Raw genomic sequence first — 20,255 nt, 5'->3', positions numbered from 1 at the left:
GCTTTTGGCAAGGCTTGTTTGCTTCGATCAAGTCGCCGACACCGCCGACAGCGAGAGCCTGCGTGGGACAGCTCGTGAAACGACTCCTGGACGTCGTCGACCTCCAGGGACCACGTGTCTGCAGAGACAAGCTACACCTTTCTTCCTGTTTGCACCCGACATTGCCTGGTACCCACCTGGTGCCACGCTGGTCACTGGCTAGTGACTGTGAACACTGTCCCCTCTGCTTACAGGTCTTCAACATCTCCGATCCACTCTTGGATCCACTGCATCTCTCCCGGACCGACCGCCTGCAGCATCTTTGTCTTCAGGCTCCACGGAACAGATAGAAGAAACCCGACGCACTTCGAGACCTATGCACCCGCTTCCTGTGGGTGAGGTAAAGCTGGCACGCCTGTGCCCAAGTGTAGTATTACATCTCTAGTGCCTGTGTTCCAAATCTTGAGTTCCTAGTCCATCCGGAAGATCCTCTTTGCAGTAACTTTGTACTTTTTACGCACCCATTGAAACCTATGGGGGCACGCGTGTGACTATTTGCTCTGCACACGCCACCCGTGGACCTCCTGGTCACTAACTGAAGTTAGCTCCTTGTAGGCCCAGCGATTCTAGAGGCCCTAGGCCTTTTCCCTTTTCTGTTCGTGGTACTTATACCACTATTTTAGTATATGGTTCGAGCGGCCACCAGGGCCTATCCATATAAAGTGCAACTTCTGTGTATTCTACTGTAATCTTGTTTGACGATTTGTGCTCCTGTGCTCATAAAGAGACTAGGGGTTACTTTGAGAAATAAATACCTATATATTTTGAATATATATCTGTGTGGTGTCCTTTCATTGGTATAAAAGGGGGTTGCATTTGGTAAAACAGCTGGCTTAACACGTTTCACGAGTTTAGCCTCAAAGACTGCTTAGCCTACGCTACCACTAGGGCAGCTAGTCCGAAAAGGTTGACTTACAACCACACCATAAGGGTTGCTTGGCATGGTACAAGGTGATCACTTTAACTAGTGAGCATCATATACCAGGCCAACTTCTCACACCGGACATGCGTTCCCTCCAATTGCATTTGCATAGCAGTCTGGCTGCAGCGTTTTGTACCAGTTGGAGGCGTCGCATGACTGCCTGTGATGCCCCAAAATAGAGGACATTACCGTAATCTAGACGGGAGGTGTTTAGTGCGTTGACCACAGTCTTTTGTGTATCGTCCGGGAGCATCCAAATGATTTTTCTGAGCCATCTCAGTATTGTAAAACAGGTAGCTGTGAGGTTGTTGACCTGGGGCTCCATAGTTAGGCCATTATCAATGGTAATGCCAAGATTACGGACTTGTTGCGACGGGGTTGGTAAGGGGCCCATTTCAGATGGCCAGTGTCTAGAATTCCAGAGGTTTTGGTTAGGACCCACTATTAAGACCTCTGTTTTGCTGCCGTTGAGTTTAAGCATATTAGTGCTCATCCAGGTGGCGATGTTCCTGAGGCCTGTCTGCAGGAGGGAGGGGGAATCGTTGACACTATTAGAAAGGGAAAATACGATTTGTGAGTTGTCGGAGTATGTGAACATTTTGAGACCAGCTGCTTCAGCGATCTGGGCGAGCGGGGTTACATAGAGGTTAAAAAGCAGGGGGCTTAACACGGATCCTTGTGGCACTCCATAGGGGGAAAGATGCACATTAGATGCCGCACTGCTGGAGGAGATTTGAAATGTCCTGAGAGTCAGGAAAGATGCGATCCAGTCTAGTGCATTACCTTTAATGCCCATGTTGGAGAGTGAGGCAAGCAGTATGTTGTGAGAGATGGTGTCGAACGCTGCGCTGAGGTCGAGTAGAATCAGTGCAGCTGAGTCCCCTTTATCGACCAGTAGGCGGAGATTTTCCATCACTCCGAGTAGTGTTGTCTCCGTCGAGAAACCGAGGCGGAAACCCGATTGGGAGGGGTGCAGGATGTCGTTAGCCTCCGCAAACCTTGCGAGGTGTTCATGGACATGTTTCTCCAAGATTTTGGAGAAGACAGGCAGGAGGGATATTGGACGGAAGTTTGCCAGGATTTTTGGATCAGCTGATGGTTTCTTGAGTAGAGGTGAGACCATGGCATGTTTCCAGGATGACGGGACCTTAGCCGTGGAGAGGGAGAAGTTCAATGTTTGACATATCACGGCAAGTAGTGGGGTGTGGAGGAGTCTGAGTATTGAGATCGGGAGGGGGTCGGCAGGTGAACCAGATTTTACTTTCCCTAAGATGTCTCGCAGACCCTGAACATCGATCCCGGGCCACGCTGTAAGTGGCTCATAGGACGGATGAGGTTGAGAGGAGATGTCCTCTCCGTTAGGGCCGGGGACTTGCACCCTTTTAGCATGAACCTGGTGCTGTTTTAATATCTCCTGGTAGATTGTCTCAATCTTCGTTGTGAAATATTTCGCTAGTTCTTCACACTGGAAACTGTTCAGAGGAAGAGGTTTGGCTGATGTATTAGAGCCTGCTAACTCTTTTACAAGGTTAAAAAGAGTCTTAGATTTGTTTGTAGCTTCAGAGATAGATTTGGCTACATAGTTGGCTCTTGCCGTGTTACAGGCTTTATGATAAAGCTTGCCCTCGTTTCTATAGTTCGAGCTGGCAACCGGGGAGTAATCTTTCCTCCAAAGGCGTTCTAGGCGTTTGCATTTGGATTTTGTAGCCTTCAGTTGCTCATTATACCATAAGGCAGGGGAGTTATGAGGGATGGATTTTTTGTGAGCTTGGGGCAGGCAAATGTCTAGGGCACCTAGGAGCCATTTGTTAATTTTGGTGGCTACGATCTCTATGTCTTCGGTGTCAAATATTTCATCCAGAGGGGCAGCGATTAGGACGGACGCGAATTGGTTTATGTCCATTTTTTTCCAATTTCTTGTGAAGGACTTGCTTGTCCCGCTCGGAAGGCTAGAAGTCGTATGATCATCCACGTTGAATTTTATTAGGAAGTGGTCTGACCAATCTAGGGGCAGAGCAGGTTGGCAGTGTAGCAGGGGAAGGCTGGAAAAAATAGGGTCCAGGAGGTGGCCCCCTTTGTGTGTTGGGCCCGAGTTCCATAAGGTGAGGTTCATGGCGGCCAGGTCATGAACTAAATTGTTTCCTGGTTTGTTTGTTGGGTCGTAGACCAGTAGTTGTATACTAGGCAGCGCACAACATTGACAACAAAGTCAACGGCTGAAGAGGGCTGATCCAATGCCTACTGCTGATTTTTCTTGTGGTTTCTGCCTGCTACCAATGTTCCAACCTTATGCACCAAGAATGAAAGACCAAGCATTAAACTTTGATGTAGAACAGGAGCAAGAAAGGGATACCAATCTAGTGTCTAAATTACACAAAGTGAGACCAGATAACCTGGACTCAATCCAGGCTTGGCCACTTGACAAAATTGTATGATCCTAGGCTATTATGTTATTTTATTGTGCCTCCAATTTTCCATTATTGCATATGAGAAAACCTTGAAATATGTGATGCTGTACACAAATCTCTCTTGTGTTTGACTTAATTGACTCTAATGCTACTCTGCGTAAAATAAGAACAAATCCCCCAGATAGGGTGCACAGGACAACTGACTGGCCACTTAGTTCACTAATGGTATTGTCATTGAATGCTTCTAAGTTCCTGTTTGTAAACTCACTTTTAAAAAGGCCTCTCAATGCAGTGATATAATCTAACGTACTAAGGTGAAACGTGTGTCAAACAATATATACTTGTTTTAATTTTGAAGACCTTTTATCACATTTTTCCAAAATATTTGTTGCATGATTTCCATACCGTGACTGTTTTGTCTCCAGAAGCCACTCAGATGTATGGGCATAACTTTTTATTTGACCTCTGGCGTTAGCCAGCGAGGGCTGAATTGCACTCTCTGCATTTACAAAAGTGCGCATGCACACATCTCAGCCATTCAGTGCTTGCTGAATGAGGCCTTCGCGGTGTCCTGCAGGTGTTTCAGAATATTTCTGCAGACTCCTGCAGCTGAGGGAATTGGATGGAGCTAAAAATATACTCCCAGTGCTCCAGTGCTGTAAGAGCTCACGTGGTCCTAGTAGGCAGTGGTGCTGGAACATGTTTCCGACTGGTGTTGCTGCCATCAATGTTACATCTCTAAACTCATAGGGATTCTGAAAAATCCAAGCATCACAAATAAATAAGTGTCACAAATGAGCCACACCAATTCAGAGGGAGAATGGTCATCGTGTAGCATTTAGAAGCACACTTTTACAAATATATTAATAACGCATGCTGATTTAGCTACTATTGTTTACAGACAGCACATTTTTAATTGAAATGACCAGTACATTTGCACAGACATACAGTTTTACTGATTAAACTATATTGCCCACAATGTGTGGAAATTGGTTTCAGTGACTATTTGTCATGTGTGCATCTGCAACTAAACCCTCTTGATTTGAATTGACCCTATTAAAATCTTTGATAAAATCACACTTTAGAATGAGAAAAAACGTGCTTCATTTGTGCTGCCCTGCTGTTTATTTATTTTGAAATATTTGTACAGTTCATTTATAGGGATTTAAAAGTGTGTGTTAGAGGAAAATGGCATCCAACAGCTTTATCTTTCACAATCACTTTCCCATTAGCTCCAAGAGACCGTTTTGTGTACCTGCGCTGTATAAATGCTTATCACAGAACATAACACATAACGTCAGCAAGATTTTAAGAGTTCACTTACAAGATTCTTACACTTTGCAGTAAGTGAAAGAAAAGTAAACACCAGCCGCCTGCTAAAACAATAAGCAGCACTTTGTCAGTAAACTAGACTGACATTTGACCTCTGTCTTTGAATGCACAGCAAATGTGATACGAGTCATCTTTGGCATGGATATTTAGGTGCCCTCTCAGGGCTCAAGGAGGTATTGTAGTTTGCACCCCTCCTACATCTAGGCCCTGGTGCATTGCACCAGCTGCACCACTGGCAGCTACGCCCCTGGTCCCTAGCAACCACCACCCCACATACTTTAGGTGCAGTGGCAAGCTGGCAATGGTATGCCTCCTTTACTCAGTCAGTAGATTAGGATAAGCAGTCAAGACTTTGCTCAAAGAGGTGATGTGGCGCAAGTGTGGGTACAGTACAGAATAATGATTACAGCTGCAATACGGATTTAAATTTGCAGCTAGATATGAGTGATAACTCGAAGTCTTAACAATATTTTAACATACTTATAATTGCAGTTCAAATGGTAGATTCCACAAGCAGAAAACACGATCAACTCGATATATGCTTAATAAATATCTAGCATTTGCTAAACTCAGACTACAATTAGAATGGAGAGAGGCAGAACCAATGCAATTCAGGAACTGAAAAGGCAATATGGTACAAAAATTACTATAACAATTTACTAGGGACTTATAAGTACAATAAATACGCCAATTGGGGATAAGCCAATGTTACAATGTTTTAAGGAGTGAGCACACACACTTTAGCACTGGTTACACTGCAACCACATGGTGAAATGGTAGAAAATAGCAGACATAATGCACGGAGGAGTGTGCCTGCAAGGTATAATTAACACTCACTTGATGTGTCAACTGTAGTAGTCAATCACTCATAAGCCCATTTCTATATCTTGTGAGGTGTTAGAGTGACTTTCTCAGGTGATTGCTGTGAGAAATTGGGTTACTGGTTGAGGGGGGTGACACACTTCTGAAGCAGAAACCACAATCCTTGTCAGGGTGACTCACAGTACCAGAACACATCACTTCAGGAGAAAGGGCTGACCCTTACTTTCCTGCACCACCATGCGTATAGCGCATCATGGTCTCCTGTGGCAGGGGTTGCAGTGGGAACAGGTTCGCCTGCAGGAGGGCACTTATGATCTCATGACACATAGCTTCAGGAGGAGGAACTGACCCTTGCCTTCCTGCACCGCTGTGCTCATAGCACTTCATGGTCTCCCGTGGCACTAGATGCTCACAGGCCCTGCCCAGGTCAAGGGCGGGTCTGTCCTGTGCCATCAGATTCTGTATGAGGCTGGGCCACCCCTCTAATGTCAGCCCTTGGTCTACCTTAATTACAGCAAAAGCAAACCTACTTCAAATTGCCGTATATATTCACTACCAAAGGTGGAGCTTTACTGAACTCCGGTTAATTTGGAAGCGAAAAGCCACGAGAACTTGACAGGGAAAAGGAATAAAAGTTCCAAGCTTATCCCCTCAGACTTAGTAGGCAAACCTTAAACTGATATGACTCTTGAGGATATAGATACATTAATTGAGAAGGTGGAAATGCTCTTGGGGATGGGGTGACAAAAAGAGAACCCAGGACCAAAGTCAAGTGGCTGGTAAGATGTATCCCTTTTTAATTAATAAGTCTAAACGTAAAATGTCAAGATATCTTGAAAAACCAGCTGGCTTGGATACTTTCCTGTCTATTATATCCCATATGGACACTGGAGAATCCTGGAGAGTTACAAAATCTACGGACAACCCAGCTGTACCTATGGAGCCTGTAATCTCATGTACAAACAGTTATTCAGTCCTGTCAGAACTCCATCCATGAAATGGCCCAGAAGAGACACTACAGTGAACAATAGCAGAGGCTAAATTGGTGGGTCAAACTGCTACGGGCCTTTGCAAGGGGTCACCTGGTATTGATGGTATTGATGAAATTGATACCTTGGTCAGGAGACTTCAGTCTGAGGTTAGTGATTTGAGATCACAATTAGTACTCTTGTCATCTAAAGTTGGACAATTAAGGCAATCTAAGCTGTACAAAACCCCAGTGAGAGACAGAGCTTCCAGCAATCTCCCTAATTGCACATACTCTACCTTAATAGATATATGCATTTGATGCAAATCTGCAAGAGATAGGTTTTCTTATGGTCTAGGGAGCATGGATCAGACTAACGTACCCCCTGCTTCAAATTCCCAAGTCCATCATACAACAGATGTTAGATCCACATGGGTAGGTCCAGACAGGATTAAGGCTCCAGTAAAGACCAGTATGGTACACACACACACTTAGCCCCAGCACACTATTATCAGAAAGGTACAATCCCCAGTTTGCAAAGGGTAGGGTTCTTAGTGGAGAGGGGCAGGGAGACGTAGCTACTGATTTTGCAAGTGTTTATCTAATAAATGTGCCCAAGTTAAATGAGGGGGCAAGAGAAAATTAGGATTCACTTACAAATAAATACACTCACTTGATAAGATATGTGCACAAATATTGTTCGCTAATTTGTTCCGACATTGTCAGAGTGAACAGATTTCACTATTCAGGTACAAATTACTGTGATAATATAGAGCATTAAATTTGGCACATACACTTGGTGGACGGCATAGTGGGTTTGTGTCTAAGGAAAAATCCCCCCGCCAGGCTCTTTGATTCAGTTAAATCAATCAATCAATCAATCAATCAATCAATCAATCAGTCACTTGTAAAGTGCACTACTTACCTGTGAGGGTCTCAAGGCGCTGAGGGGAGGGGGGTGCTGGTACTGCTCGAAGAGCCAGGTCTTGAGGAGTCTTCTGAAGGTGAGCAGGTCTTGGGTCTGTCGCAGGTGGGTAGGGAGGGTGTTCCAGGTCTTGGCAGCGAGGAAGGAGAGGGATCTGCCGCCGGAGGTTGTTCGTTGGATGCGGGGGACAGCTGCGAGGGCGAGGCTGGCGGAGCGAAGCTGGCAGGTGGGGGTGTAGAAGCTGAGTCTGCTGTTCAGGTAGGCTGGTCCGGTGTTGTGGAGTGCTTTGTGTACGTGGGTGAGGAGCTTGAAGGTGATCCTCTTGTTGACGGGGTGCCAGTGCAGGTGTCTCAGGTGGGGGATGATGTGACTGCGATGAGGGATGTTGAGGATCAGTTGGGCGGAGGCGTTTTGGATGCGTTGTAGTCGTCGTAGGTGTTTGGCAGGAATTCCTGCGTAGAGTGCGTTGCCGTAGTCCAGCCTGCTGCTGACAAGGGCTTGGGTCAGCGTTCTTCTTGTTTCGGTCGGGATCCATTTGTAGATCCTGCGGAGCATGCAGTGGGTGTTTTAGCAGCCTGAGGAGATGGCGTTGACCTGCTTCGACATGGAGAGGGAGGTGTCGAGGATGAATCCTAGGTTGCATGCGTGGTCCGTGGGTTTCGGTGCTGTTCCCAGTGTGGTCGGCCACCAGGAGTCATCCCTGGCAGAGGGGGTGGGGCCGAGGATGAGGACCTCTGTCTTGTCTGAGTTCAGTTTCAGACGGCTGCTCCTCATCCACTCGGCGACGGCCTTCATTCCCTCGTGGAGGTTGGTTTTGGCGGTGTGCGGGTCCTTGGTGAGGGAGAGGATGAGCTGAGTGTTGTCGGCGTAGGAGATGATGTTGAGGTCGTGCTGGCGGGCCACTTGTGCGAGGGGAGCCATGTAGACTTTGAACATCCTGCAAACACTTGCCTTGCCCCCTAGCTGTAGAGAGGAACTAGAGACGTCAATGGTCGACTGACTCAGCATGAGTTTTCCCCGTAACACATCCTACAAGGTAAAACAGGGAGTGAAGACTTGCCCAAAGACCCAATTAGGGGGGTTTGGTAGGATCTACGGGGCAACCCCTGAGGCAAACTTTTCCACTCTACAGCACCCGGAAGTAACCAAAAATGCAAGTAACATCACTATCCTGTCCTGCAATGTGACAGGTTTGAAACACAAACGTGGTGACCCTGACTGGTGCAAATACATTGATTGCTTTGACATTTCAAGAGACATGGTGTCTGGACCAAGTGTATAAAGCGAGCTATCTGAATTTTTGTATCCCTGCCCACCACATAGGTTGAGGTCGCTCTGCTGTAGGCCTAGCAATTTGGGTTCACTTGCCATTGATTGTAGATTTAGGGCTACTTGACACAGCCTCTACTGACATAAAGGGTATCTCCTTCACCAGCAAAGCCGGTCAAATAATGCACATACACAATATCTACAATAGAGTGGTCAAAGGGAGTGGAGAAACACCTACATTGAAGCATTATTTTGTCACCCAGGGAAAACATTGTTTCCATGCCTCCCTGATTATCAAAGGTGACTTCAGTACTACCTTTGAGCCATTAGATACCTATGGTGAATCCCCCAGCAATGTCGAGGATGAGGAATGGGGTATCCCTGCTTTGGAGATGTCTCCTGTGAAGCAGCGCATGGACACCGCATATCTACTGTTTTCACTCACTTCATCCTATGGCCTGCGGGACTGTAATGGCTGCGCTTGATCAGATCATCAAGATCATTGTGCTTAAATTTGGCCAGGCCAAGCAAGCACGATCAACTATGTCCTTGTTCCTTTGCCCCTATGGAGGTTTGTGGAAGATATTAAGGTGGTTGCAGGGACAGAAAGCGGCCATAATGACATTGATTGTACATTGGTGGATATCAAAGCAGCTGCAGTGGATTTCCCGCTGTCACTCACCAGGGACATTAGGCTTGCAAATAATAGGTACACAGTGAAATGAGCTTGAGTCTCTACCCAGCCAAAGATTTTGGAAGTTATATATTAAGCTCTTACTACCGCCATGGAGGACATTGACAGTTTGCTGAATCCTGAGACTAGAAATCTTTGACATCCTTGTTATACAGAAGGATATTTATACCACCATTGGTGATTGTTTTCAGCGAAATTATAGGAGGACCTATCCAGCCACCATTGAACCAAGTAACACATAGTTTAATGAGGAGTGTAGGGCTGCTAATAAGGAGTTGTTTTCTGCTCTAAAAGGCGGAAGGTCCGACCTCATAAGATCCAAGCGGACCCATTACAAAGAAGTGCAGGTGCAGGCTCATACGGTTTGGGACACCCAACTGTGGGACCTCATTTTTAACATGGTTGAATCAAAAGATAGTCAAATATTTTGGAAGCTAGTGGCCAATGGGAAAAGCTAGCTTGAATAAACATATTCAATCCCAGCTGTGGAGGAAGCATTTTACAGATCTATATGACAACGTAGGTGAGGTAGACCCTGTTAACACCATCTTACTAAACCCAATAACACCTAGCTCCGAACCCGGTTTGACCATTGAGCTAGAGGCTACTATGAGAACATTGTCCCAGGCTGTGGCCCCGGATGGGTTCCCTGGGGATCTCTTTATTGCTGACACTGAAAGCTGAGTGGCATATTTCAATAGACTTGCAAATGCAGTACTTCAGGGCGCTGAGACCCCACCTCTTGGAAAGCAGCAGAGATTGTACCCATTGTCAAAAACTGCTTAAAAGATTTATCACACAATTGCAGGCCAATTAGCTTAATAGATACTTCTAAAAAAATATTCTGATGACAAATCATGAACATGGATTGAAGATGCTAACACCCTGTCAAACCTCAGGCAGGATTCAGAAAACAAGTTAGCACCATAGACCAGGTGTTCAGATTTATGACTATCTTTTAGAAAACAGTGATTATCCAGAAAGCCTACTTGTATGCAGCGTTTGTGGATCTCAAAACTGCATATATAATTTAGTTCCCTGTGACAAGCTTTGGGAGACGACTAAGAATATGGGGATTACCCTGCCATTGTTTGATACTCTAATTCAACTGCATTTGGATACCTATGCCCAAGTTCAGTGGGGCTAGCAAGGCAAGCTCACTGAACAAATTAGGGTCAAAAGAGGGGTGCACCAGGGATGCGTGCTAACCCAACTCTCTTTTCCTTGTATTTGAATGATGATGTGGCCCACCATGGAGCAGTGCAGGAGTGACACCCCAATGATCTCAGGCTTCAGAACCCCAATACTTTTATTTGCAGATGACACCATACTGGTCTCTAAAACACCAGCAGGTATACACATTTTGATGGACCAGTTTGCAGCTTTTTGCAAACATCGTGGTTTGCAAATAAACTAAGTTTATGTCCTTTAGCTCATATAGGGCCTTTAAATGGTCTATTAATCTGAGTGCCCATAGACTCTAAAGTATGTATCCTTTTGACTACCTGCACATCAGGTTTACTTCTAAAAATGTCCTGGCTCCCCCAAATCAATAAAAGCGGCCTAAGTCGATGTCACTATGCCTCAGGGACGCGAAGGCTTTATACTTCCTGAAAAAACAGGCAGATTTCACCAGAACTTAACATCTACCAGTTAAAGGCGGTAGGGAGTGCTCTATATGAAGCTGAACTGTGGGGTCTCACCAGGCTATCATCTTTGTCATCCACTAAAAGCAATTTTTTAAGATCATTACTAAATTTACCTAAGAGCACCCCAACACTCCCTAGCTGTGGGCCACTTTTGTAAAGTCAATTATGAACAAGGCCAAACTTTAGTTCACTGCATACTGGAGGAGACTGAGGAGGACCCCGGTTCTGGACGATTACTACAAAGCATTTGAATAAATAGTTCAAGTGGGCAAGGGAAACAAGATAAAATGGGTCATCAATCTTAAGACTTTACTTACACAACTGGGTTTGGTTGACTATTGAGTAACTGAGTCCCACCTGAAACCCCTATCCAGGGCTTGTGTAAAGGAACTGTACTGGACCCTCGCTTGGGGCTTGGAAGTTAGTGGTTAGAAGGTAGGTACCCTCACTGTAGATTAGATGGACCTCAAAAATCACTGCAGGCTTGAAGATTTCCTTGATTTTATCTAGGTACCCAGGAAACTTTATATTAAGTTTCGGTTTGGCACTTTCCTGTCAAATCTTTCTTCAATAAGTGGAAGGTTACTTTTGATTAGAGCAGTGTATGCCCAGTTTGCCTACAGCCAGACGAGACACTCTCACATTATTTCTTTTTCTGCCCTGAGCTATAACCACCTAAGAAAACTTTAGTTAGTCCCGATTAGCAGGCAGCTCGGCACTAGACAGTGCTATGCGGCATACAGGCTCCTTCATAGAGAAACCAGAGAGGTGATTGTGTGCACTGTAGGTAAGTTCCTACACTGGATCTGGATCATAAGAACAAGCATTATGTTCTAAATGTAATAAGCTGTTCTCTAGTGGCATAGGACGCCATACCCTCAGGCCTAGATCATCCTGTCTGTTTCCTTGTTCATGCAAGCTGACCACCCTTCTGTATTACCTAGATGTTTGCACTTTACTCTCTGCACCTTATAATTTTCTTTGGTCGCATATGCTCATCTCCAAAACTGATGCTGCTCTTTATAGGGGGAACAACCTTTACAACGCAACTTTTACAACGCACTACACTTACAACGCATTTTTTACAACGCAAAATCCATTACAACGCATTCCATTACATAGCATGACTCTACAACGCATTTTTAAAAACTACCTTTACAACGCATTCCATTACAACGCATACTACCTTTACAACGCATACCATTACAACGCATAATATTACACTACACTATCCAACACTTACCCTACTGTTGCACCCCCTGGAGTTAGAATAGTAATTTTTACCCCTATACTATCCAACACTTACCCTACTGTTGCACCCCCTGGAGTTAGAATAGTAATTTTTACCCCTATACTATCCAACACTTACCCTACTGTTGCACCCCCTGGAGTTAGAATAGTAATTTTTACCCCTATACTATCCAACACTTTCCCTACTGTTGCACCCCCTGGAGTTAGAATAGTAATTTTTACCCCTATACTATCCAACACTTACCCTACTGTTGCACCCCCTGGAGTTAGAATAGTAATTTTTACCCCTATACTATCCAACACTTTCCTACTGTTGCACCCCCTGGAGTTAGAATAGTAATTTTTACCCCTATACTATCCAACACTTTCCCTACTGTTGCACCCCCTGGAGTTAGAATAGTAATTTTTACCCCTATACTATCCAACACTTACCCTACTGTTGCACCCCCTGGAGATAGAATAGTAATGTTTACCCCTATGCTATCCAACACTTACCCTACTGTTGCACCCCCTGGAGTTAGAATAGTAATTTTTACCCCTATACTATCCAACACTTACCCTACTGTTGCACCCCCTGGAGTTAGAATAGCAATTTTTACCCCTATACTATCCAACTCTTACCCTACTGTTGCACCCCCTGGAGTTAGAATAGTAATGTTTACCCCTATACTATCCAACACTTACCCTACTGTTGCACCCCCTGGAGTTAGAATAGTAATTTTTACCCCTATACTATCCAACACTTTCCTTACTGTTGCACCCCCTGGAGTTAGAATAGTAATTTTTACCCCTATACTATCCAACACTTACCCTACTGTTGCACCCCCTGGAGTTAGAAAAGTAATTTTTTCCCCTATACTATCTAATACTTACCTTAAATGCAATTTAATATTATGCGTTGTAATAGTATGCGTTGTAAAGGTAGTATGCGTTGTAATGGAATGCGCTGTAAAGGTAGTTTTTAAAAATGCGTTGTAGTGTCATGCTATGTAATGGAATGCGTTGTAATGGATTTTGCGTTGTAAAAAATGCGTTGTAAGTGCATGTGTTGTAAATGTGTCCGTTGTAACGACATACATCCCTTTATAGCCATCCTTGCAAGCAGTTCATCCTTATGTATTACATAGATGCTTGGACTTTACAACGAATACCATTACAACGCATAATATTACACTACACTATCCAACACTTACCCTACTGTTGCACTCCCTGGAGTTAGAATAGTAATTTTTACCCCTATACTATCCAACACTTACCCTACTGTTGCACCCCCTGGAGTTAGAATAGTAATTTTTACCCCTATACTATCCAACACTTACCCTACTGGTGCACCCCCTGGAGTTAGAATAGTAATTTTTAACCCTATACTATCCAACACTTACCCTACTGTTGCACCCCCTGGAGTTAGAATAGTAATTTTTACCCCTATACTATCCAACACTTACCCTACTGTTGCACCCCCTGGAGTTAGAATAGTAATTTTTAACCCTATACTATCCAACACTTACCCTACTGTTGCACCCCCTGGAGTTAGAATAGTAATTTTTACCCCTATACTATCCAACACTTACCCTACTGTTGCACCCCCTGGAGTTAGAATAGTAATTTTTACCCCTATGCTATCCAACACTTACCCTACTGTTGCACCCCCTGGAGTTAGAATAGTAATTTTTACCCCTATACTATCCAACACTTACCCTACTGTTGCACCCCCTGGAGTTAGAATAGCAATTTTTACCCCTATACTATCCAACTCTTAACCTACTGTTGCACCCCCTGGAGTTAGAATAGTAATTTTTACCCCTATACTATCCAACACTTTCCCTACTGTTGCACCCCCTGGAGTTAGAATAGTAATTTTTACCCCTATACTATCCAACACTTACCCTACTGTTGCACCCCCTGGAGTTAGAATAGTAATTTTTACCCCTATACCATCCAACACTTACCCTACTGTTGCACCCCCTGGAGTTAGAAAAGTAATTTTTTCCCCTATACTATCTAATACTTACCTTAAATGCAATTTAATATTATGCGTTGTAATGGTATGCGTTGTAAAGGTAGTATGCGTTGTAATGGAATGCGCTGTAAAGGTAGTTTTTAAAAATGCGTTGTAGTGTCATGCTATGTAATGGAATGCGTTGTAATGGATTTTGCGTTGTAAAAAATGCGTTGTAAGTGCATGCGTTGTAAAAGTGTGCGTTGTAACGACATACATCCCTTTATAGTCATCCTTGCAAGCAGTTCATCCTTATGTATTACATAGATGCTTGGACTTTACACTTTGCACTTTATGATCATTGCTGGTCGCATATGCCCATGTTTACAGCTGATAAAAGGTTCCCTTATAGCCATGTCTCTGTGCAACATGGAGGCAATTTGTATTGCTCATTTATTATTATAATTGCTGGTTCCTTGTGATTATTTTTGACCTCTATACTCCCAGGTGAGATAATGGTCTCTGGTAATCACTGATCAAGTGTAGTATAGTGTGAACAATACTATGAGACAAGGCCATCCAGAACAAGTACTCTAATGATTTTATGTATGGTTGTATGCTTTCAGGGTTTTTAAAACAAAATAAGTTTTTATTGATTGATTTATTAAGGTTCACAATCAACTCTGGGTAACCCTAAAATCTATTACCGTAATAGTGTTAGTGGAGCACTTATCATATGCATTTGTTATGTATCAACAATTATGGTAACTAAAAAATAAGCATGACAGGTGCCCCCATATGCTACAAATATCTATCCTTAATTTGTTTGGAGAGACCAATTAGCAACATCGCTGGGTGTAACTATGCAACATAAAAACAAGAAAAAGCTGTCACAAGCTAGTTTGTGCAGGAGGGGCGTAGGGTGGCTACCCACTTGAGTGTACAATGAGGAGACTCATGGATAGTCTCTCCAATTTTAAGGTACCCCAAAGGTGTCTAACAGGAGCACCAGATGTGCACTTTAAGGGAACAATTAGTATGATAGCTCCCTTGATGCTTACCAAAGTTGACATCAGAAAAATGGCTATCGGTTTTTGCTTTGTTCGCCATAAGTTGACAGGGTATGCTCAGACGTGAGTCCCTTGCTCACTTTGCCACTGGATTCAAGCAAGCCTGGCTGAAGACGGCTGAAATGCCAGAAACCGGTCCTAGGAAGCTTGTTTCCGGTCCAGGGAAGACATGGCTTGGCAGTTCGGGCTGGACTGTTCCCATGAGGCACAGGGTCAGACTGATTTGCATATGGCCATGTCTGAACTGGGGTGGCAGAGTGGGCTAAAGAACGGTGATGGATTAAACCCAGATCAGTTGACTGGGGGTGAGTGCTTGCAATGTTCAACACTTCGTCCATCATTTCCTTTGGTTTTTGCATCGGGTGATTCTGGACATTCATCCCTACAGCATCTAAAATATGTGGTGTCCTATTTCCATTTCGTATCTACCTTTAGGTTTCAATCCCTGATGGCTGCTCTTTTTAAACGTATGGGGAGGAGGCACAATTATTAGCTGATGTTGTGCCACAAAAAACTGCTCCTGCACAGGGTACAGATCTGCTCTCTTGTACAAGTATGACCAGACATGCAAAATGCAGAGAACATGACGTGTGATAAAGTTGAAGCATCACCTAATGTTTCACCTCTTCCCTTGGATCTCCTAAAGCCAAAGTACGGTTGAGGATGTTGTAGTAAATGGCAGATAAACCTCTCACATTCCTAACTTGGGTCTGTAGCATCTCAAGAGAGGAAGCAGATCAGTATTCACTCTCCCACAGTTACATCAGGTGTATATAACTTGTGTCCTCGGAACGTATTACTTAAGACGTCATATCTCTCATGACATGTTCTATGACATCATTGATAAAAGCACTGCAACATCTAAAATGACATGCTAAGGGTGCCCTGGACAGGGCAACAGGGCACCCATTTTATAAAAAATATTTTAAAAATAGCTGCCACTTTTGACATCTTGGGAGATGGCTGGGGAGCAGGCTCTTTCTGTGGGGGCATTGGGGCTCTACAGTAGCACCCAACAGGTTAGCAAGTTGTGGGCACGCACTTTTAAACAAATATTTTAAAATATTCCTCCCCTACTGCCCCAACTTACAAAAAAAAATTGAATATCACTAAAAAAGTCCTTTGTTATCCAGAGGTTATGAACTGCATGTATCTCACTTCTGAACACTGTACATTCCATGTGCCACACATACACCATGTAGTTTCAATTACCCTGTGCACTCCAGAAGTCATCTGGAAAATAAATGTGATGGAACCAAAAACCCTACGTTTCAAAGAAGAAGATATAGAGGAACTTGTCAGAAGACCATGTACACTCAACATCTGGAGCAATAAAAGTAACTCAGGCCAACAATCTGAACTTGATAAATTCACCAGACTGAAGAAAAAAAACAGATCAGGACTGCACTACATGGAGAGGTGCTTTTAGAGCACTTCAGAGAGGGAACCATCCCTCTAGGACTTCAAGGGAAAAACATATCAGTAACCTTTATGGAAATTTCAGAGTACCTCAGAGATTTCAGCCATATCGGAACTAAATGTTAATGCGATTGGATGTTGCTATTAATTAAGATGGCTGAAAAATTGAGCATCAAAGAATTAGAAATAATTAAAGAACTTAAAGAGTCACTGCTGTCAAATGTGCCAATTGTAGAAAGCATAAGTTCTTTTGAACAAACTAGGGAAAGATAACACCTCATTCGAGAAAAGCACAGAAGATTGCAAAAAAGCTAAATTACAAAGAGAAATTAGCAACTTCATTGTGAAGAGAGTCTATCCATACCTTGTCAAAGATTTCTATAAACAACTAGAGAACACAAGTGTATTGAGACAGTTCTGAGGAAGGGGCAAAAATTAATTCCTTTCCTTCTCAAACACCTTCTCTTATTCAGACAGTTCAAGCAATGCTGAGCCCTCGGCCAATGCCATATATAACCAACAAGGCCAATCATCTTCTGTTCAGCCATCATTTTTTACAAATGGGATGACGACATCCGAGGGGACGAAACAGAGGGAGACGATGGTACAATCAGAACCAATATCAAGGAGAAATTATCACAAGTAGACAAACGTACAGGTGTTAAAGCCAAAATTGATTCTGATATACAACCTTTTGGGGCAGTTATTGGATCAGGATGAGACAAAATTACTAAAGAGGTAACTGTTGTTTGTTCCAACAACCCACCCAGATTATACACAGATCCGATTAGAAATGCTGCAATTATTCAGAAAAATGCAATGGCAGGTTTTCTTTTCGAAACATGCATCTGAACAGAACAATTTCTCTGGTCTAAAAGAACCATCTAGTTCTTATCCTGCCACAGCCAATATGCCGCTTGAACTAGATATGTAATGTGAGACATTGACATATTGGAAAGGAAAAAGCAATACACGATGGAATTTATCCAAAGTAGAACAAGAAGCCATGATAAGACTCAAACATGACCAAGATATAATTGTATTAAGTCGCTGGACAAAGGCGGTGTTATTGTAATTATGGACAGAAGCAAGTATGAATCGGAGGTGGAGCGCCAACTCAATAATGAGAACCATTATAAGAATCCCAGTGCAATGCTAGCTACCAAGATAATGGAATTAATTTTTTAAGTTAATGAAAGTGGATGTCCGTGAAATAAAGAAGCAACATATCTGCTCCATGGCCATCTCAGAATGTCATTGATCTATATCCTCCCAAAAAGACATAAGGACCCTGTCAGTCCACCAGGGAGACCTATCATCTCAGGGGTCAATTTGCTTTAAGAACGTCTGGCGAAATATGTAGACATCTTTTTGGAACCTCTCATCTCTGAGATTTCAAGTTGCCTTAGCGATACTATGCAGACAATTAACATCCTAGAAAGTATGGTATTTGATGCTTCCTTAAATACATTTGTCACCGTCAATATTGTAAGTCTCTACACAAACATCCCCCAGGACAGCAGACAGGAAGCAATGGAGGTTTTCCTTGAACAAAAAAAATCTCCACATGAAGTTGCCACGGGTTTTCTGTTAAAACTGGCTGAACTTTGTTTGAAATTAACCAACAATTCTACCTACAAATCAAGAGGACCACAATGGGTTGCCCCTTCACTCCTGAGATGACTATCATGGTCATGGCGATGTATGAGGAAATATGGATTTACAGCAACAATCCCTATAGATAGTACATCCACATATGGAAATGATACATCGACAATGTATTCATGATTTGGAGAGGACCAGATTGAAAGAAATCATAGATTTCCTTAGATAGTTAAATAGGAGATGCCCTGATTTCAATTTTCCATGATTTTCAACAAAAAAGAGATCAATTTTTGGGATATCAAGGTAAAACATGAAGATAACATAATATACACACCACTGTACACCTAGGAGTTAGACAGAAATACATTCACTCACTATTCGAGTTTCCACCAAAGAAATCTGCACGATAATTTACCCTTCAGCCAATTCCTGAGGATTCGAAGAAATGATTCCAAAAAAGAGGATTATTTCACTAATGCACGGGATTTTATGAGTAAACCACAACAACGCAATTATCCAAAAAGCTACTCAAAAGAGCTCTAAAACAAGCATGGTACACACCCCAAGAAACCTTACAGGAACCAAAGTACCGCAACGGCAACAACTCCATGGTATGCGTGACTACACTCTCTGGTACCACCAGTGAAGTGAAAGGACCATATGCAAAAATTAGACAATCATCAGCAGCCTTGATAAATTGAAAGACGTCCTGCTTTTCGCTCTAAAAAGGAACAGAAATCTTTGGGACAACTTGGTGAGAGCCAAATACGGTCCGTAAGATGGAAACAGTGTCCTTGTGAACAATGTTTGATTCACCTCCCATAAAAGGACACCATAAATGTGGCAACTGAACATCCTGGGAAAGTATAATTGAAGGGGAAATTCCTTGATCAAGGTACAACAATCAAGCACTCTGAATTTTACAAACTGCAATACTACAAATGTGGTATACTGTGTGGTATGCCCATGTGACTAGGCATATGTGGTAAAAACATCACAGGTGATCAGAAAAAGAATCACACAACACAGATCACACCAAAAATGAAAAGTACAAAATTCCCCAATGGTTCAAAACTATACACAAATGAACCATGGATTTTCCTAGATCAAATGGACAGTATTAATACATGTGAAAGGCCAGAATATTTATTCCATCCTTTCTAGGGTGGTGGCAAATATGATTCTCCACCTCCGTATTTCCTCCCATGGGTTAAATGAAATAAACAAGATAGCCACTGCCTCATATAAATCTCTATAGAGAGCAAATAGTATCCCTGTAACACACGAGGCGAACAAATAGAAGATTGTTCCCCCAAAATATCTTTACAAACACCATGTGACAATCATGCAGCGTTATGATGTCAGACACATGTGACAAGCCTCATTTAAAACAAACTATCTTTGGGATCCCTAACAACAGACAGATTTCACTTCATACATGAGTAATAATTGGTGATCCTTCAATGAGAATCCATGCCAGTATCCACCCTCAGGTCTGATGGCAGCACAAATATATTACTGTACTGTGAAGTCTCTTTAATACACATGGGTTGTGCAACACGTTTATCTGTTGTATGTTATTATGTAATGTAATTTGGTTAAACATAGATACTGTCCTGTGAGGATCGGGGAACTAAAACGGTATGCGTACCTATGATCAGAGTTCAGTGATACCTACAAATTCGTTGCTCACTGTGATATATGTATGCTATCCGGCCACTACAAGAGTCACCTTAATTTAATTCAAGCCTGACATTTACGAAACAAACCATGGAGGTCCCCACATTTAGGCCACCACAGAGAAACGCAAGCACCAACTATAGAGGTAAACACTTTCCAGCAAGCTGATACTTAGCATTAGATCAATATAAAGACATTCTCTGTTTACACTTACCACCCAATACAGATGATCACAGAGTATAATTTAAACCACAGTGGCCATTT

Source organism: Triturus cristatus, chromosome 10 (genome assembly GCF_964204655.1).
Source record: "Triturus cristatus chromosome 10, aTriCri1.1, whole genome shotgun sequence".
In the NCBI taxonomy this organism is placed as follows: domain Eukaryota; kingdom Metazoa; phylum Chordata; class Amphibia; order Caudata; family Salamandridae; genus Triturus; species Triturus cristatus.
This window is presented reverse-complemented; position numbering follows the sequence as displayed.